This window comes from Nyctereutes procyonoides, unplaced genomic scaffold (assembly GCF_905146905.1).
Source record: "Nyctereutes procyonoides isolate TBG_1078 unplaced genomic scaffold, NYPRO_anot_genome, whole genome shotgun sequence".
Taxonomy (NCBI): Eukaryota; Metazoa; Chordata; class Mammalia; order Carnivora; family Canidae; genus Nyctereutes; species Nyctereutes procyonoides.
The window spans coordinates 27,649,027-27,655,704 of NW_026575134.1; positions in this window are offsets into that span (position 1 = coordinate 27,649,027).

Sequence of the window (6,678 nt, forward strand, 5' to 3'; positions counted from 1 at the left end):
GAGCTTCAGCTGGATTTCATGAAACTTGATTAGGAAAGTAGGGGCCCCCCCACCTCCCCAGCATGGTTAAGAGCTGGAATCCATCAACAGTGTCAGCATCGTCCTAGCGCCAAGTCATGTTCTGCCAAATTGGACAGCCATAGTTGTGAGGACATAAGCCTCTTCTCTGACAGGATCAGTGTGCTGGCCTGAGAGCCTGAAGGGTTCCAGCTCTTTGACATATTTGACCATGACCAAATTTGCTACCTCAGCATCTCAGCAGAACTGATTGCTTAAGCACTTTCCCTAGCCGACTTCCACGTGCTCTGCAGGAGGCCACATCCTCCTTTGGGGGACTGGCAAGCAGGGCGTATGGTTTAGACAAGCTAATTCTTCTCAGTGTTGGCCTGACTTGTCTTCTCATTTGGCACCAGGGTGCTGAGTGTGGTGTATTGTAATATATCACTGTTGAATAAGGAGATAATGCAGAGAGGAAGGAATAAATGAATAATTAGGTAGGGAGACAGTATCGTCACCGGGCTAGCTTTCCCTCACACCACCCCTCCATTCTCCTCTTTGAAAGGTGTCTAGGGCCTAAGCAGGAGTCTTCTTTGTCTCTTTTCCATGAGAAATTTCTCTGACCTGGAGCGAAGATTTAACCCGGTCATCAAATGATGCCGATCACATTGGTGACAGAGTTGCCGATTATAGAATAAGGGCTCTCTATGTCTCTTCATGAAAGCCCTTGAGTTTATTTTTTAGTTCCTTTTAAGATGTGATATGATCTCCTTATTTGTCCTAAAAATCCCTTGGAATTAAATCCTAAATTTTAATAATAGCTAGCGTTTTTGGATGATCACTATGTGCGGGTGCGGTGATAAACACTTGACATAGATTATCTCATTTAATCCTCACAGAAACCAAATGAAGTGTTTACTGTCATTATCCCTATTTGATGAAGAGGATACTGAAGCTCACAGAGAATTAACTTGTCCAGAATCATCTAATATCGAGTAATCACGAGTGAATGAGCTGAAAGCACACACAGAAGCCGGGACCAGACTTTGACTGAGGGGAGAACTTACAGAGACAGAACAGTAGCAGGTGAGCAATCGTCTCGATGCCAGTTGCACAAGGGAACCGGGCCACCAGTCGTAAGACTCGGAAGGGACCCCAGTCTTGAGCCGTGGGGCCCAGAAGCTGCGGGTGGAGGAACCACCGCCCCTTCTCTAGGATGGTTTGGAGCTGAGGTCCAGACTTTGTATTTGCTGCTCTATGCTGTAGCAGATGTGTAGCTTCCAGCCCGAATCCTCGACCTCAGCATTCATGACTGAGAGTTTACCACCCCAGGTCACAAAGGTTAATCCTTGGCTATGACCGAGCCATTAATTGGCAGAACTTTTATCCAAGTACCTTACTCTGATGAATGCCAGAGTCTCCCCAGTCTGATAAGATGAACAAGGAGAACCTGAGATAACGCTCCGTATGCACATTTCAAGGGGCAGCACGGTCTACGGTACACACCTTTCCTGCCCTGTATTTTTGTCTCTTGCTTCTAGTGGACCATTTGAAATATTTATGTAGTGTGCACCCACGTCTGGCCCTTACAGCTCACCATCCTGGTGTTATGTGCTCCATGAGAATGTGAAATTTAATTTGTCTATGAGTCACTCTAGGAGGATATGTTGTTGACCATGGATTTGATAGGCTTATCCTCTGGGATTTGAGGGGGCGGGGATGAGTGGGGACAGGAAAGCGCCTAAGAAGTAGGGTTTCTTGGAGGAAATGAAGTCACAGATACGGAGTTTGCGACTTCTGTGCTGTGAGTGGGCATGTTTAGGAGATTTTATACCAGAGTTGATGATATTAAGGAATTTGTGTCGTTTAGGTCATGCAGTTTGAGTTATTTGTCACATTGAATTTTATTTGTATATGTCTCAGCATCTAATTTCATGATTTCCAGTGTTCCTCAGTTTCACTTTATGAATTTATAAGCTTTATAAAATCTTGAGCTAAGAGAAATTGTTGGTAATTTAACAGTGAAAACACCCTTACTGCTAAGTAAGAGGTTCATGAGGTCAGGGCTGCGATCTGTTTTGTTAATTGCTGTGTGTTCCCCGTGCGTAGACGCCAGTCAGAGCAAAGTTGTCACTCCATGAATATTTATTGTTTGAGCAGGAAAGTAATGATGACTCTTTGGCTATGAAAATTGATTATTAAATCATTTGAATTCTCTTGGAATATGAAAGTTTTGCTTTTAGTTACGTGTATTTATTAAAATAGGTAGAGGTGAAGGGAAGGATTTTTCATACCAAGAATTCTTTACGTGTGAATATAATGAGATGGAAAAAGTGATCACCTTTTCTTATCTAACACCTCCAAATCATTTGGTTTTCAGTGGGAAGGGCCAATATTTCCAGAATATATATATATTTTAAATCTTGTGATTACACATACTTTCAGATGTATAGAAGTATGTATATGCGTGTGTGTGGTGGAGGGTGGCTCATGATTTGAAAAGTGTACTCATCTCTGGTGATCATCCATTGCTTTGTCTATATAACCTCCTCCCCTGCGCAAAAACAAAACAGGAATGTCCAATAAGGAAGGGCCAAATAAATCCTTAGTTTCAAAGTCCTACAAGTAATCCCAACTCGGCAGAGTATGGAACGGACAAGGTGAGGGAACCACCTAATGTTTTCCCCTGTGAACATTTCCAGTCTAATCTTATAGGCACAATATGAAGCCGTCATGTGTGAGGGTTCTGCTGGGCATCAATGCTGTGACAAGTAAATAGAAACTCCTTCAGGCCACGAAAAATGTCATGGTTCTAAATATAGCTGCACCTTTATGTCAACAGAACTTCAAGAAGATGTGAAGGTTTCTGGAGTATTAGTTGAAGGCGGTCTTCTGTTTTGACTTCTGTAAATTTGCTTCGGGGTGTGTGTGTGTGTGTGTGTGTGTGTGTGTGTGTGTGTGTTTCTTTTCCTGGCCCTTATCCATTTGACTTTCTTACCGATGACCCTCTCTCTGACTTTTCTTTAGATAATTTGAGAATACTGACTGTAGAGATGCCAGGGGTGAAAGGGATCTTCATCCCCAGTGAACTCCAAATAGCAACTTTCTTGTCTCATTCCCAGAGGAATTTTTTGTATCTTGTTGGAAGCATTCTGCTGTATTGTAATGTCTACAGGAAAGAATGATGAACAAATCCTCTCATTAACTACATTTTAATGGGCTTTGTTAAAATCAGCTCACCCCAGTCTCAAAGTGAAAACAGAAACAAAAATCCTGACCTCACAAATGAAATGTAATGAAAACAATATAGTAAAGACAGTGTAGACTCTATCACTGAAATTTAAACTTTTTAGATCCTAGTGGCTTTTTTTTTGTAAAAAATGCTAAAGAATTCTATCCTTATAAAATAAATATATACATAAAATCTGCAAAACAAGTTACAGCTACTTTTGAGAGATGTATTTGAAAAAGTCTTTTATTGTATCCTATAGAAATATCTTGATATCACATTAAAACCCCCACATTGTCGCAGTTTATTGTCAGACCGTTGCAATGCATGCATCACAAGACCATGCCATGCATGTCATGGGTTGAATGGGTTACAAGTGTGCTGGGATCATAAACCTTTTCTGCTTTTAGGCAGAAAGATAAGGTCAAGGGCAACTAAACCTGCAGCGTCTTTCTCCTCCCATTGTGAGTAAGCATGACAGTTTTCCCTTTTCCCTAGTAAGCCATCCAAGCCTTATTTTCCACATGATCCTTAACGTGAAATGGTTTGAACACACTGCTGAAGAATCATCCACTTATTCTTTCCATGGATGCTTCTGGAATACCTCCTATTTATGAACCAGTGAATTTGATAGGAGTGGGATAATAAAGGTGACTAAAGCTTATTTTGTGACCTTGAGGAAGTCATAGCCTACCACTAAACATACTACCACCCACCATATGTGTAGACTTAACTGGAACACGGAAGAGAGTCAGCCTAATTTAATTTGGAATGAGAAATGGGCTGAAGACACACATCACCAAAGAAATGATACTTAACCGAAGTTTGCGGGTTAATTGGAGTTTACGAGGAAGGGTGTATGTTGTGATGCTACTGTTTTTCCAATAGTTTTCTATTACAAGATTTTTAATGGTTGCATACTATTAGCAAGGTGTGGATAGAACACAATTTAATTGAGCTCTTTTTAGGCTAATTCCATTTTTTTGGCAGCTGTAAATGACGCTGATATAAAGATTCTTACAGCAAAATCATAGAACATGCCCTTCATTCCCTTCATAGGATAGAGTCCCAGTTGTGAAATCACTGGTTCAAAGAAGCAACACTTTTTAAAAGCTTAACTACATTTTATCAAGATAGCATCATAAAAGCGTGTGGCTTTGAGGTCAAACTTTCGTTCCAAGTATAAACATTTTTTTTTCTGTTGGTTATTTGACCTAGGTGACCTTCATTACTCTTAGTTTCTTGCTTGAAATGAAAATGAGGATCATAATAATTACCTTAAAAAGCTGCTTTAAAAACTATAGTGGAGGTTAATAAATACCTATGAAATCCCTCTTGTGTTTTTGACAATAGGTACCTTGGCCATAAAATCCAAGTGTCTTAAATATTGTAGGTTAGCATCATTCATGTATTTCCAGCAGGGAATGTGCACGTCTAAAATAACTGTGTGGTGTAGTTACACACAGTTCATCATATGGCCCAAATTTCAAAAAAAAAAAAAATCTGACCCATTATCCATATAAATAACTTTAGAATTGCTGGACTGCGCTCAGAAATTTGATCTGAAAAACAGAAAAGTTCTAGCCCTCGATGAAAAGACAGAAGCCCGGAATAAAATCCTCTTTCTTCCACTTATTTCCTGTGTCACTTAATTTCTCTGACTCTCGGTTTTATGACTTAGAAAAAAAAAAAGCATAAGGTCAAATTTTCGTTCTGCTTCAAAGAATAAAATGAGCAATGTAAATAAAAAAAAGATAGATAATAGATAGATCTCTAAATTGCTATTCTGATATAACCTATTATTCTTATTGGTTTTTAAATTTACCGTGAATCTTTTTACTGATTGGGAGAGAAGAGGCAGCAGGCAAGAGTGTACCCTTCCCTCATGCTTGTCAGTGGGTTACGCATTTTTCATATTCTATTGATGTGGGGCATTGACTGGAAGGATTGGGATTTATTTTTGAACTCCTGTCAGCACTCCATAATTAACATTGCCCAGAAGAGAAATGCTATTTTGCCTCCTGCATCATCAACACACTGTCAGCAAATAAGGAAGGCATCGTCTTTGCCATTATTACTGCTAATGTATGAAGCAGAAAAGAACAGCTGGATTTTCACACACTGGGCTGTTGGAAGCACTGGCATTTAGAGAGATTTATTTTCAATTTCTACCTGCTTCTATTTGCCTAAAAACGTCTTTAAAGGGGAAAAATATCATTTTTATCCCAAAGCTTATTTTTAACCTCCAAATTTAGGAGTTTACTGATTTCAATTTACTGATCTCAAAGTTGTTTATCTCAATGTCATTTTTTCTCCTTGACATAAAAATGCAAAGCTAATTGTTGATTGCTCACTGGCTATTTTACTCCTCTACCTTTACTCTTCTATTGTCTCTGTGTCCTAAATTTCCTGTACTATTTTAATTCTCTCTCCGGTCTCCAGTTTTGCTTATATTCATAGTGGCAATGAGTAGGGATAATCTTTTATAATGAAAGAATTGAAAAAAAATAGAATGAAGAATTGTAGGGGCTAAATCTTGCTGCAATCAGATGGCAATAGTGAGCTCAGAACTTTAAAAAGGAAAATCAATCAATCAATCTGTAGCCTCCATAGTTACAGTGTCCTAAAATTAAGTAGTCTAAGGTTATTTTCTTTGAGGTTTTTGTTTTTGTTTCTTCAGTGACAAAATGGGAATGTGAAATAGTACAGCCATCATAAAGCAATTTGATGCTAAAAAGCTAAATGTAGTTTAATGTTAAACATAGTTACCATTCTGATCCGGAAATCCTACTTAAAGGTGTGTACCTGAGAGAACTGAACATACTGTCAACCAAAAACTTGTACGTGAATGCTCATAGCAATTTTATTCATAATAGCCCTAGAGTGGAAACAACCCAAATATATGTCAACTGATGAATAAATGAACCACATAGAGTACTTCATACAATAGAAAATTATTTGCCACTAGAAAGGAATGAAGTGTAGATGCACACTTCAACACGTGTGAACCGTGAACTCATGGGCAGGAAAAGGGCAGATACAAACGGCCATGGATTCTATTATTTCTCTTACATGGTCTGTCCTAAAAAGGCAAGTCCACAGGAACAGAAGAGTAGATTACTGGTGGCTAGAGGTAGGGGACAAGAGACCCTGAGGGGAGATTGCTAATGGGCATGGGATTTCTTTATGAAGTGATGAAATATTCTAAAATTACATATCTATAATCATTGCACAACTTTGTGAATGTACTAAAAACCACTGAATTGTACACGTTCTTCCCCAACCCCCTCCACCAAGGATCTAAAAACGAAAAAGGAAGAAGCGGATGAATTATGTACTTTAAGCGAGCAACTTTTTGGTATGGGAATTGCATCTCAATAAAGCTTCTACAGAAAAAAAAGTAACACATCCATTAATAAAACATAGAAACTGGGAATGGCGGAAATGAAGGG